The 14,801-nt window shown below is 36.4% G+C and overlaps 1 long non-coding RNA gene across 1 annotated transcript; it reads right to left on the bottom strand.

Annotated features, from left to right (window-relative positions):
- Positions 1-332: 332 nt before the first annotated feature.
- On the bottom strand, positions 333-3,529 carry LOC132539791 (uncharacterized). Its single transcript, XR_009551084.1, has 2 exons — positions 3,406-3,529; positions 333-697 (listed from the first exon to the last, which is right to left on the bottom strand). It is a non-coding gene; the product is annotated as an uncharacterized LOC132539791 (long non-coding RNA).
- Positions 3,530-14,801: the final 11,272 nt, after the last annotated feature.

Genomic DNA, 14,801 nt, shown 5'->3' with positions numbered 1-14,801 from the left:
TGATAAATTATTATCACATTACTTTCTTTTCATTTTAAGCTCAAAATGAAAATGAATGAGATAAATCACAAAGATCTTAAATCAAAATTGAAAACAGAAATCTTAATGCACAAATGTTATAGGTCACTGTGGAAAAGGGCAAAAGTGATGTGAAGGTAGTGGTTGATATTTTTCCATTCTTTCCTTTTGAATTTCTCCATATAATTTTATTTGGACTAGCTTATATTTCCTTGTTTCTAGAGTTTCTTTCTTGATATAGATTAAGCTATTTGTATTTACAATGATTACTAGCACAGTTAAACTATATTCAACTATAGATGATCAAAGGCATCTTTTCCTTTTTTAAATTTTATTTTATTAGTGGTTTAATAATGATCAACAAGATTGTGGGATAAGAGGGCTACAATCCCATACAGTTCTCATCAGAGTTCCATATCCCATTCCCTCTGTTTGGAAGTTTCCCTATTCTTTATCCCTCTTGGAGTATGGACCATAGACCTTCATGGGATGCGGAAGGTGAGAGGTCTAGTTTCTGTAATTGCTTTTTTGCTAGACATGAGTGTTGGCAGGATGATCCATACTCCTAGCCTATTCCAGGCTGTAGGGCTCTGGGTAGGTGAGGTTCTAGGATCATTGGTGAGGTCATCTGCCCCAGGAAATTCAGAATGGCATCACAGTAGCATCTGCAACTTGGTGACTGAAAAAGCATTAAGATATAAAGAAAAACAAGTTGTTGAGTAATCAGGAACTTAAAGGTAAGAGTATAGAAGATGAGACTTGAGATCTTCATGTTGAGAGAAGCTAGGAAGTCTATTTTAGGTATATCCCAAGGGACCAATAACTTTATTAATTTTCCCTGCGCCCAATAGCTAACATGCACAGGGATTTCCTATTACTATATTATATCTTAACCCAACTTTTTCTTTTCAGGATTAAAAGATTTTTGTCAGAAATATGAGATTTCTGGATACTCTTCAACTTGTGACTTACTTTTGAAATGGGTAGATATGGCTTACATTCTCTCATGGAGGGCCTTGTCTTTAAAAATGTGGCATCTAATTCTGAGAGTTTAGTGTCAAAATTGATTTGCAATAATCCAGTTAACATTGAAATAGCAGGAGTGTAAATAAAAAATAATTACTACTAATGTTGATCAGAAATAATCACTACTATCTCAAAAATGTAAGCATTTTAGAAAATCTGATTTGGAAACTTGAGGCAGACTAAGTAACAAGAAGCATGTTTCTTGGTAGCTGGCTGCCCCCTACTGACATTATCTTAGTCATTACCAATAAGTAAGTCTAAAACTAGTGAAGACTCCTGGTTTTTGAAACATTTTTTTAATAGAAGCTCTCTGACGTTTGTATCCAGAATTGTTTAATTCATTGTATATTCCTTTAAAGATACTGCTTCAGATAGCAGTTAGTTGAGCATTAAAAATAAAGAGGCATATTATTCATTTATAAGTCAAAGTTTATGGGGCAGGGTAGATAGTATAATGGTTTTGCAAAATGACTCTGATGCTTGAGACTCCAAAGACCCAGGCTCAATCCTCCATAACACCATAAGCCAGAGCTGAGCAGTGCTCTGGTAAAAATAAATAAATAAATAAATAAATAAATAAATAAATAAATAAAGTCTATAATGCTTAATCAGTTCCTCAGCTAAGATGTAATAAGCCTCAACTTCTCACAACATGACATTCAGCAAGAGACTTTAATATGACAAGTTCACATTTCTTCATCTGTAATTTAAATATACTTTGCAAAATATTCTCTGTATTTCCTGCCATCTAACCTGTTATGTACCTCAGAAAGAAAATAATCAAGGATCTTACATTATTAAAACAGAATTAATATAATTATATCAAGACAGGTAGAAAAATCACTGAAATTTTAGGTGGTTTCTAGTTTAGGTGTGAATTGGTGTTTTCACTAGTTAGGCTCAGAAATATGGTATGTGTTCTTCAGAATCATAGGACAAGAAGATAAACATGAAGTGACTAAGGGAAGGACTACAGTTAGGGATCTACTCATTAACATGATAAAGATGTTATATGAAATATATTCATTAAACACTTCTCATGTTTAGTGAAAACACATTGTCATGAGGGACCCAAGATGACTAGTATAGGGATTAATAATGGCTAAATCATTAAAACTGGCAACAGGGATAATAATGAGCAATATTTAAACATCCAGGCATCCCCACCTGCAGGGGGATAGCTTCACAAGTGGTGAAGCAGGGTTACAGGTTTCTTTCTGTCTCTTTCTCTCTCTCTATTTTCTTCTACCCTTCTCAATTTCTCAATGTCTCTATCCAATAGTAAATAAAATAAAATAAAATAAAATAAAATAAAATAAATCCAGTCATCCTGTTTCCAAGAATCAAGGATCAGGTATTGAGAGATTCTAGAAACTTCTCTTTTTCTTGGAACATTCTTTGGAAACAGTTAGGTAAACATACTAATGTAAAGTAATTCCATAGAATTGTCAACTATTAATCTGGCTAAAAAACCCTATATTGGCTATTTAGGAGTCAAGATGTGAAAATAGCTATATTGTTCTTCCCATCTTCACTTTTCTATTAATCTGCTATATTGAACATTAAGATGTTTGGTTCTTTAGAATTTCAATTTGGGGCACACACAGAGGTAAAAGTATAGGCTAGTTCTTTGTCTGGTAAATCACTGGTGATCTTTTTTTATTATTTGGTAATTTAATAATGATCAATAAGATTGTGGGATAAAGGTAGTATAATTCCACACAATTCCCACCACCAGAGTCCCTTACCCCACCCCACCCTCTCCTTTGGAAGTCATTGTATCTCTTTTCTTTTGCTATTGGTGTCAGATTAAAAATGCCAAGATAAATGCCAAAGAATTTATGGCCTATATTTCCTTCTAGGTGATTTATGGCTTCATGTATAATATTCAAATAATTAACACAACTTGATTTTTGGTTTTCTGCTGCCCTACCAACAGTGTACAATTATCCCCTTCTCAAAAACCCTCCCCATAAGATTTCCTATTCTTTATTGCCCTGGTAGTATGGACCAGAGATCTTTATGGGGTCCAGAAAGTGAAAGGTCTGATTTCTATAACTGCTTTTCTTTTGGACTTGGACATCGACTGGCCAATCAATAACCCCAGCCTGTTTTTATCTTTCCTTAGTAGGGCTCTGGGGACATATTGTTGAGGTCTTCTGCCCAGTGAAGTCAGGTTGGCATTCTAGTAGCATCTGAAACTTGGTGGCTGAAAAGCACTGAGATATAAAGCAGAAAAAATTCTTTAATAGTCAGAAACCTAAAAGTAAATCACTGGTGATCTTATGCAAGTTTCTTGGACTTTGCAACTGGTTAAATCTGAATTTTGTTTCTTGAGCAGTTGGAGACTCCCCCACTTACACTTTTAGGGCTGATCTGAGGAAGCTCTCCCAGGCAGTTCCTTTCTCAGGATAACTTCCAGCTGGTCCTTTCTTTGATTCTTAATCACTGAGAATTCTGTAAGCCAGGAATCTTAGTTTTTAATCTTCCCCTATATCAATATAGAAATCCAAAGAGACATAACTAATAATGGGGGTTGAGATTGTCCTGATGTTTATGATAGTTTCCAAAAGAGAAATCTGATGAACAAATTCACTAATCTATTGATATGTTCACATATAGAATAGGCTACAGTTATGTTGCTATCTCAATTTACCAACATTAAGTTTTAAGATTTTTTTTATTATCTCTGTTTATTGAATAGAGACAACCAGAAATCAGAGAGGAGGTGTGATAGAAAGGGAGAGATATGAAGACTGCAGGACCCACATGCCCCAGCGAGAAGTCACAACTGTCAGGATTGCAGGTGGGGGCGGGGTGGTCCTGCTCACTTCAATTAAGCTGCTGGTCAAGTGATAGGGGAGGAGGCGCAATGGACTCTCGAACATGAGGTCCTGAGTTCAACCCCCGGCAGCATATGTACCAGACTGTCTGGTTCTTTCCTGTGTTTCTAATAAATTGATAGTCTTTAAAAAATAATAATAAACCTGCTGATTGATCCAAAAAAAAAAGAAAGGGAGAGAGACATCAAGAGAAACATTGAGACACCTGCACTGCAACACTGCTTCACCACTCACACTCACAAAGCTTTCCCCCTGCAGGTGGGGCAACGGGCTCAAACCCGGGTCCTTGTGCATTGTAACATGTGTGCTCAACAAGTGTAATATGTGTGTGCCATCACCTGCCCACCAACATTAAATTTTTTAATGCAGTGCTAGATAATGAATGCAGGGTCTCACATATAGATACTACTGTCAATCAACCTCCCCAGACCAATTTTGATTCATTCTTAAGAAAGAGACATGGTTAAATATACAGTAGAATAGTTTTGCAAAACACTTTCATGACTCTGGCTTCAAGGTCCCTGGTTCAATCCCCTGCACCACCAAACCAGAACTGAGCTTTGTCTGTCTCTCTCTCTCTCTCTCTCTCTCGCTCTCTCTCTCTCTCTCTCGTAAAATAAATAAATAATATTTTTAAAAATAAAAAAGAGAAAGATATGGGAGAAAGGGACATCAAAGCATTGTTCCAGTATCCAAGGAGTTCCTTCACGCTATCCATGGTGCTCCCATGCAGTGTTATGAATTAACACTCACAGAAGGCATGCACTTTACGTGCTGAGCTCTCTCTTCCTTAGTAGCATAATTTTTTAAAATGTATCTTATTTGTTTTATTTTAATGTGAGATATATATATATATATATATATATATATAGAGAGAGAGAGAGAGAGAGAGAGAGAGAGACCAGAGCATTGCTCAGCTCTGACTTGTGTTTTTGCTGGAGATGAAATCTGGGACTTTGGAACCTCAGGTATGAAAGTCTTTTTGCATAACCATTATATCTACTCTGCCCAGTAGCATAAACTTTAAGTTGAACGATCTATTGTAATACCAAGAGACATCCAAATATTTTCTGGGAAATTGAATTTACCTGAAAAATAATTTCATAATAAGAATTACTCATAGTTATAGTAAACATCCTAGATGTTTTAACTTTTTCTGAAATTATAACTCATTTCTAATTACTATGATTATCAGAAGCAAATCAATTGAGAAAAGTATTTATAATGGAAAATTCTAAAACAGATTATGAGGGAGAATATTAAGAATAACTTTTTAAAATTCTGCCAAAAGAATTCTAAGCACTTGGAAATCAAAGAACTGCTCTTCAGAGAAGAATAAGCTTTAGTAGAATAACAACAAAAAATGAGGCTAAAATTACTATGACCTCTTTTTAAATGAATAAGGAGTCTGCCAAATACCAAAGTAGTGAGCTGAATTTCAAAATCTCCTTTCTCAGTTCTACGGGGGAACTCTGTTCACTGCTCAGCTGCCTGAGATGAGCTACTTACTTAAATTCTTGAAAAATAATTTATCCTAAATAATCAGGATATTTAGGATATGTAAAGACTTGTGATTGCAAATCTTACCTGAATTGTGTTAGTCATCCTTAAGTTAGGAATACAAAACAACAAAAACAAACAAATAAATAAAAACAAACAAATAAATAAAAAATAAGAAGAAAAGAAAAAAGAAAAAGACTGTTTATAAAGCAAGACTGATAGAACCTGTGCCTGTGTTTCTCTCAAATAAGCGGAACTGAGAAAAAGTTTGAGTGAGACAAGGTAGATAGCATAGTGGTTCTGCAAATGGTGTTCATAAGTGCATCTAAGAGTTCCCAAATTAAATCTCTGGCGCCACCATACACCAGAGCTAAACTACTCTGGTATAAATAATAATAATAGTAGTAGTAATAATAATAGTAATAATAATAATGACAGAAAACACCACTACTATTTCTCAGATCTGTTAACAAAGCAAATCTGGGAAAATATATAGTGTCAGTCCATATGGTAGCTTACTCAGTAGGGAATGGACTTGGCCATGTAAATAGCCTGGTTTTGAGCTTCCACACCACGGAGGAGTACCATGGCACTTCAGAAGTTCCTGTGTTGTGGTCTCCGTCTCTATATTAGTAAAACTAAATACATATATATCAGAAGTCCATCTGGAAACAGTGAAATTATGTATGTGTGAAGTCCTGGTGCCACAGAAAGAGAAAAGAAAAACCAGTTGGAGAAATGCTCTGCTTCACTTATCATTAGAGAACTGCAAATTAAAAAACGTTCCGATTCCAACTCACACCCATGAGAATGACCTACAAAAACAAAATGGGGAATGACAGGTGTTGGCAAGGTTGTGGAGAAAAAGGGACTCTGCTACACTGCTGGTGGGAATGCAAACTGAGGTAGCCGCTTTGGAAGACCGTATGGAGAGTCCTCAAATAAAAAAAGGAATCACTTTATGAGTTAGCAGTACCACTGTTAGGCATTTATGCAAAAGACATACAATCGATAATTAGAATAGACATATGTATTTCTTTTTAAAAATTTTTTATATTTGTTTACTTATTTTCCCTTTTGTTGCCCTTGTTGTTTAACATTGCTGTGGTTACTGATGTCGTTATTGTTGGATAGGACAGAGAAATGGAGAGAGAAGGAGAAGACAGAGAGGGGGCGAGAAAGACAGACACCTGCAGATCTGCTTCACTGCCTGTGAAGTGACTCCCCTGCAGGTGGGGAGCTGGAGGCTCAAACCGGGTCCTTGTGCTTTGCGCCACATGCGCTTAACCTGCTGTGCTACAGCACGACTCCCGGACATATATATTTCTATATTCATAGTAGTAGTATTCACAATAGCGAAGAGCAGAAGCAACCTAAAGTTCGACAGATGACTGACTAAAGAAGTTACGGGATAGAGACCAGGCGTGGTGCACCTGATTAAGCACACACATTACAGTGCTCAAGGACCTACGTTCAAACCCTTAGTCCACACCTGCAGGGAGAAAGCTTTATAAGTGGTGAAGCAAGGCTGCAGTTGTCTCTCTATCTCTTCCTGCCCTCCCAATTTCTCTCTGTCTCCATCCAGTATGTAATTTTTTAAAGGAAGAAGTTATGGGATATATGTGTCATAGAAGTCTACTCTGAAATCCCTTGGGACAAAACTGGACATGGATGAACTGGAGGACCAACAGTTCTTCCCTTCAACCCAAAGAAAGTGGGTTTCTGTGGTCCCTCTTGGACTGTTTGAAGCTTGATGCCTGCAATTGCAGTACTCTATGATGTTTGGCATATACCTGACACAAAGATTAGTGTGGGAAAAAATGTGTGACTGGAGCCATTTTAAAGTCTTCAAGGATGAAAATCTGGGAAAATTATGGGAGTTCCATCATGGAGAAAACATATACAGAAATATATAATACTTGATGTCAGAGGACCTAGAAAGGGTTGAATTGTTATGTGGAAAACTGAGAAATGTTATACACGTACAAACTACTATGTTTTGTTTTTGTTTCTGTATTTTACTATTGACTGTAAATCATTAATCCTCCAATAAAAATAAAGATATAATATATATAATACATATATATATTCCATAGATTAGGTACAGAAATTCCATACACACACACACACATACATAATATATATTCCATAGATTCTGGATGAGGAAGGAGAGAACTGCAAAAGAGAAGATAACTAAAGAAACACCATGATTATATATTTCTTAGAGCCAGAGAAGCTAGTTTCCACCAAATTCAGCTGTACCTGAAACAACAATTTGGCCATCCTATCGCTTACTCTCTTTACCACTTGACTCATCTCTGGTATGGTCTGACATAGCAGAGGGGAAGAGGGAAAAAACTATAGTAACATCTCACACTCCAATCTCATCTAAGATACTAAATTATTACAAGGTCCCAGAAGGAGCTGGAAGAAGAGATGAAAACATAAATTTGTTGAAAACTGAAATATTAATGCAAATCATTAACAAATTGCAAAACTGGCACCTTAACTGAGTACTGTGCTAAGTTCTGCATATGAACTTTCAAGTAGTCCTAAGAAAAATTTTACAAAGTAAGAACCATAACAAACAAAAACTGATAAAGGGGTTATCTCCCTTGGCAAGAGTTTTCACTGTGCAATTAGAGTTCAGACAAGGAATTCAGCCTGCATTTAATAACAATTCAGAGAGCCAAATAATTACACAGTAAGTAAATACTGCAGGGTCTTCTCTGGTAACTCCTGAAGAAATGACTTAAATCACTAGGTAAATACTGAATACCAAATATCATCACTGTATAAAACAAATGTTTAAAAAATATTTTCAAGAAAGATTCAATTTGTACCAATAGGATCCAATAGTAGCTCCCAGATCTTACCATCAACTTTCCAGTGCAAATTATGAATTCTGGACATTGGACTGTGTCTTTAAGTACTGATGTGCCAGAAGTGTAGAGTGCAAAAGGGAACATAGTTTGACTGACCTTTGTTTATCAGCCTGAAGATAACTGCTGCCAGGTGACAAAATGAAAACCAAGAGCTGCCGGGAGAGTCCTATTTTATCCCTCAGGAGAATCCTTAGATCTAAAATTTTCTGCAAAATTCTTAATTTTAAAATGTCTTTGTTTTGATAAAAAAAAAAAACACTTAAGAGCTAATCAAAAACCAGGAAGCTTGCAGTTTACAAAATTCTGGTTTATGATAAAAACATGGAAAGGGCAAACTGACATTCTGTGGTTGTAAGAGGATTTGAGAGAAGTAGTAATTGTTATTGTTGTTTAATGGGAACACACATGTTGATTTTCTTTCGTTCCAAATTTTTAATATTTATTTATTATTGGATAGATACAGAAAGAACTTGAGAAGGGAGGGGGAGACTGAGAAAGGAAGAGGCAAAGAGACACATGCAGCTCTGCTTCACCACTCTTGAAGCTTTCCCCCTGTAAATGGGGACCAGGGATTGAACCCAGGACCTTGCACATTGTAATGTATGTGCTTAACCAGGGGTGACACCTCCTAGCCCCACATGTTGATTTCTGAACATGTATGTCTGAAACTTATATGATGTTATAAATCAGAGCTGTTTCCATTCCAAAATAAAATACATAAAACTCAAAAAGTAGTAAGTTGTAGCTTCATCACTGATAAGTCATGGTCATTAAAAAAGTAAAAATGTGTTTGGATTACAGTAATAGTTTCCACTTAAGTTTTTAGACCAGACAGAAGAATTCATTCTGTATAACACTAAGAATGAAAGCCTAAAGCATAAGTTAAACATTTAGTTTTAAGAAGTAAAGACTAAGTACAAGAATTATTCATGAGTTCATAAATCATCCATTGCTATTACAGCTATTATCTGAATAGAGAAGTAACATGTTTACTTATTTGTTACAATTTTATTAAATTATCAAAATAATGTACCTAGCAATTGGGGTACAATCTTTAGTACTTTTTTTTTCTGCTATGGATTTTCAATCAGCTTTGAATAGAATCTATATTCATAAAATGCTTTGTAGTAATTTTGTACTTCTTTTTTTAAAGGCAGTCCTCTAAGACTGCCTCCTACAATATTGAATTAGGAATCTACCCTCTGGGGAGTTGGGCAGTAGCATAGCAGGTTAAGCGCAGGTGGAGCAAAGCACAAGGACCTGTGTAAGGATCCTGAGAAGCAGGTTTGCAGGTGTCTATCTTTCTCTCCCCTTCTTTGCCTCCTCTCGCCATTTCTCTCTGTCTATCCAACAACAGTGACATCAATATCTACAATAATAAAACAACAAGGACAACAAAAGGAAATAAATATTTTTTAAAAATCTACCCTCTGGCCTTAGAGAAGGTTCAGGAACCCAAGGGAGAAAAATTATAACCAAGGATGGATTTACATTATTGTTTCTGTTTCCAGAGAAATTGGAAATCTATATTTTCCAGTTAAAGAAAATCTATTTTATTTAGTCAATACTTTAAAAAGTATGTGTAAAGTTTACAGCAAAGAACTTTAAATGTATTTTGGTATTTGGCTTATAAAGTTTAAGTCTAGATTTCTTGATCAAGAGTTTCTCCACTCACTTACTCTGAATTAATCAATATGTAAATTCTCGTGTTCAGTCCTTCGAGGAGCAGTAGATAAAGCAGTTGACAGGTCTCCTAAAAATTACTTCATTTGGAGGATGGGGCAGATAGCATAATGGTTATGCAAAAAGACTCTCAGGCCTGAATCTCTAAAGTCCCTTGCACCACTTTGGGCCAGTGCTCAGCAGTATTCTGGTAATTAATATGGAATGATCTCACTCTCAGGCAGGAATTGAAAAACATGATCGGAAGAGAAAACACAAGTAGAACCTGAACTGGAATTGGCGTATTACACCAAAGTAAAAGGCTCTGGGCTGGGAGGGGGGGAGAATACAGGTCCAAAAAGGATGACAGAGGACCTAGTGGGGGTTGTATTGTTATATGGGAAACTGGGAAATGTTATGCATGTACAAACTATTGTATTTACTGTCAAATGTAAAACATTAATTACCCAATAAAGAAATTAAAATTAAAAAATTCATTTGACCTAGGAGGTGGCGAAGTGGCTAAAACACTGAACTTGCAAGCATGTGGTCCAGAGTTCAATCCCTGAATGTCTCAGTGTATATGATTGATTCTTACCCTCACCAAGTCTCTTTACATGACTTTCAGAATCACTACTGTTTTTTGTTACAAAGAAGCAAGATTCATTGTGGCCATAGAGTAGTTAAAATCTTCTTGACTTCTGAAGATTCAGTGTTGTAAATGAACTGGCCAAGTGGTCGTGGGCAGACTGGAACATTATAATAAGTTTTATTTACTGAAATTCATCCCCTACCAGGAAGAACCATATTTAAATTTCTTTTGGCAAGACTACAAGTATTTTGTTGTTGCTGCTGCTGCTGTTTCTATAAATGAATAAATATGAAGCACCAAACTTAATTTTGTATTCTACATAGATGCATGTAATAGCAAAATGGATGGTGCATAACCAAGTTTTGTTTGGTTCCTGTTAGCAAAGCAGCATATAATATTATCAGTTACTGTATACTTTTTAAAAATAAAATTAGAAAATTGTCATTTTGTCTCCCAGACTTTGAATACTAGCAATAGATATAAGATCTCTATGGCAGGAATACTAAACCATAAGACTGAATATCTTTTAAATACTTACTAGAGTAAAATATAAGTTTTGTCATCACCAGTGTCAATATAGCATGAGATGCAGTATAATTTGGAGCTATATCAATATAGAATGCTGAGGACCTCTGTGGTGGCACATCTGGTTAAGCACACAAATCTTAATGCACAAAAAAACAGAATCTAGCCCTCAGTCCCCACCTACAGAGGGAAAGCTTTGCAAGTGGTAAAGCAGTGCTGAAGGTGTCTCTTTGTCTCTTTCCCTCTCTATCACCTCCTTTCCTCTCGATTTTTGACTGTCTCTTTACAATAAATAAATAAAGATAAATCTTCATCTGCAATGTTCTTGCCTTTAGGTTCATGATTAGTCAACAATTTGTTCTTCTTTATTATCTTAATGCTTTTTCAGACACTAAGGTGCCGATGCTAACATGACACCAACCTGACTTCCCCAGGCAGACAACCATATCAATGTGACCCGGAACCCCATCTCTCCAGAGCCCTGCCCCACTAGGGAAAGACAGAAACAGGCTGAGAGGGAGTCCAGCCATGGCACAGTGGGTTAAGCGCACGTGGCACAGAGTGCAAGGACTTGCAGAAGGATCCAGGTTAGAGCCCCCCGACTCCCTACCTGCAGGGGAGTCGCTTCACAAGCAGTGAAGTAGGTCTGCAGGTGTCTTTCTCTCCTCCTCTCTGTCTTCCTCTCCTCTCTCCATTTCTCTCTGTCCTATCCAGCAACAACGACATCAATAACCACAACAATGTTAAACAACAAGGGCAGCAAAAGGGAAAATAAATAAATATTTTTTAAAAATTAAAAAATAAACAGGCTGAGAGTATGGATCAACCTGCCAATGCCCATGTTCAGCAGAGAAGCAATTACAGAAGCCATACCTTCCACTTTCTGCACCCCATAATGTCCCTGTGTCCATGCTCCCAGAGGGATAAAGAATAGGAAAGCTTCCAGTGAAGGCTATGAGATATGGAAATCTAGTGATGGGAAATGTGTGGAATTTTACCCCTCTTAAACTCTAGTTTTGTTGATATTTTCTATTTTTTATTTTATAAATGGATTTAGTAATAATAAAATAAGTAGGATTTAAACTGAAAACACTGTTTTTAAAATAAAAAGAGGGTGCCTAAATGCCACCAATGACTATAGTCAGATACCTGGTTCGAACAGGGTAGAAAAAGAAATAGGACAAAGACTCAAAGGGGTATTCTGATGAAGAATCAAATCAAGTTTTTACAGAGTACTTTAGATTATATAAGAAAAAAATAGGTCTATAAGACAACATGTACACATTTTTGACATATATATATATATCTACATTCAAAAATGCAAATTTTAAAACCATACATCGTACAATTATCAGTCATTTCTGCTAAAATTAAACACCACCTGATGGATAAAAATAAATATAAAAGAACAATTAAATATAAAAATAAAAACAATAGAAAGGAAATATGTGTACAGAGAGCTTTTATCTCAAACTCATTAAATCTAGGCAAGGGGCCCAGAAGAACAAAGTTGGCAGGTGAGCTAAGCTAATATGGCCTTAAAGCAGCATATGGGGAATTCAGAAATAACTACAATATGGTAGGAGGAGAGGTGGATGACAGCACAGGTGGAGCCAAGAAGACACCAGCTAAAATCAACCGAGGCAGAGAAACAGAGCTATCTATAGGGCCTGAAAAAGAAGAAAGTCAGCAAGATTCTGGGACTTGAGCCCTAGAGGAGGCATGTAATTATTATTGGATTCCTTCTTTTTTTTTTCTACATTGGTGAAAGATACTGACAAACACTGCACATGCTCTTAAGCAACCTTCAATTGTTATTTATTATTTGTATTATCTATATTTATTGGAGAGGCAGTCAGAAATTGAGAGTGAAGGAGAGATGGAGAGGGAGAGAGACAGAAAGACACCTGCAGTCACCACTTGGGAAGCTTTCCCCCTTGGGACTAGGGGCTTGAACCTGGGTCCTTGTGCACTGTAACATGTGTGATCAACCAGGTGCACCACCACCTGGCCCCCACAACCCTCACCTTTTATATCCTCCCTTCTCACCCAGATACTCTTAAATGGACATAGAAACATGAAGAGAGTAGTATGTGCACTTGGATGGAGTTGTACACATGAGGAAAAAATGATTCCAAAAAAAGAGAGTTGGGCCATAGTGATAAAAGGCTGTACTTTTGTGGACTAGGACATTCAAGAGCAAAGACAAAATGTAAATAAAGCTACTGTTCTCTGTCTTACCCTCTAGTAAGTTCTACTTGTCTTTGGAATTGTTTCTACCAGCAAGGTTTTCAAGGTTGTTTTTAGCACAGGTGAACAAGCATATAATATGATTATAAAAATGAAAAGGATTATCTACAGGAATCAGAAAGTATTCATATAGTGTTCATATAGGATTCTTCAGACTACAGGAAACTTTTGCTTTCTAATATTTGAATTCTTATAATTGACTAGCAATACACAACAAAAAAAAAACACTATATTATCAACGCAGATTACCATATCGTTAAATAAGTAGGAAGAATTTATTTTACAGCTCATTTTGACTAATGATTCAACTTGGCTGCTTAAACATTTGAGTCATTTAGAAATTCAGTAGAGTTACTTACAGCAGTAAGAAAGCAGGTCAAAACTGATATTTCTTCATTTCCACAAATCTAATAATTGCAAACATGGGAATGAACAATAAGGCTGCTTCTTCATGTGCTTGGAGTCAGACTTGCAGGCTTGGCATTGCCTCATAACCCTCCTGCCCTTCAGCCTTTCCATAACAGTTTTGAATGCATGGCCCAGAGTCTATCATTGGCACTTGTCACACTGTTGTTTCTTGTTAAAGGGCAGATGAAGGAAGGAAGAAGAGGAAAGGGATCACATGAACAATAAAGGGCGTGGAAAGGGAGGGAGCACGTGGAAAAAACAAAGTAATTTCTCTTTTGTTTAATCTCTGACGGTGTTTCTAAAGGCAAAGCCTCAAAGCAGTTCTAAACAGGGACAGAGATGGAGAATCCTTTTCTTGTCAGTCTCACTCTGTTTCTATATCCTACATCTTATCTTCTCTGATTTAGTTCTTTGCCTCTTGCTTTGCTGTTTCTCTCCATGCCTGGACCTCAAAAACCACAATGTATAGAAAGAAAGAGATATGTTTAAGACCATGGTACCTGCCATCTGTGTCAGAATTCAGACTGTGCTCTAGATTTAGCTTGGATGCTATATTCAGGGGGAAAATGATTCTTTTTTTGTTGGGAATCTAAAAATATATTTCATTTTCTAGTATAAAAACTTGGAAACAGAAAGTAATGGACTGGGATTTAAATGTAGTAGCCAATCTGTACATCGGAGACAAAGGGTGTGTGTGTGTGTGTGTGTGTGTGTGTGTGTGTGTGTGTGTGTGTGTGTGTGTGTGTGTGTGTGTGTGTGTGTATGTGCATTAAGGAATGTAAGAGTGACAGATAAAGGACACAGAGATAGAAAAAAAAATTCTTTATCCTTTTCAGGTCCTGTGAACACAAGCTGAACCACCTATAATTAGCTTTTATTAAAGTTCCTAAACTCTTAGTCATCTTCATCAAATCCTCCTTCCCCTTGGGTATTATTAAGAGATAAATTGAGGCATACGAAAGATTTTTAGCATGTATTTGAGTAAAAGTTGATTTGAAATGAACAGTCAGACCCAAAATTGTTAATAACACTGTTGCTGAGAGTCTAGAGAAGGTAGACTCACCTAAAGTGTAAAACTCAAGGATGGAAATT

This window comes from Erinaceus europaeus, chromosome 8 (assembly GCF_950295315.1).
Source record: "Erinaceus europaeus chromosome 8, mEriEur2.1, whole genome shotgun sequence".
NCBI classification, from domain to species: domain Eukaryota; kingdom Metazoa; phylum Chordata; class Mammalia; order Eulipotyphla; family Erinaceidae; genus Erinaceus; species Erinaceus europaeus.
The sequence above is the reverse complement of the archived record's forward strand: the minus strand, read 5'-3'. Positions and strand labels throughout refer to the sequence as shown.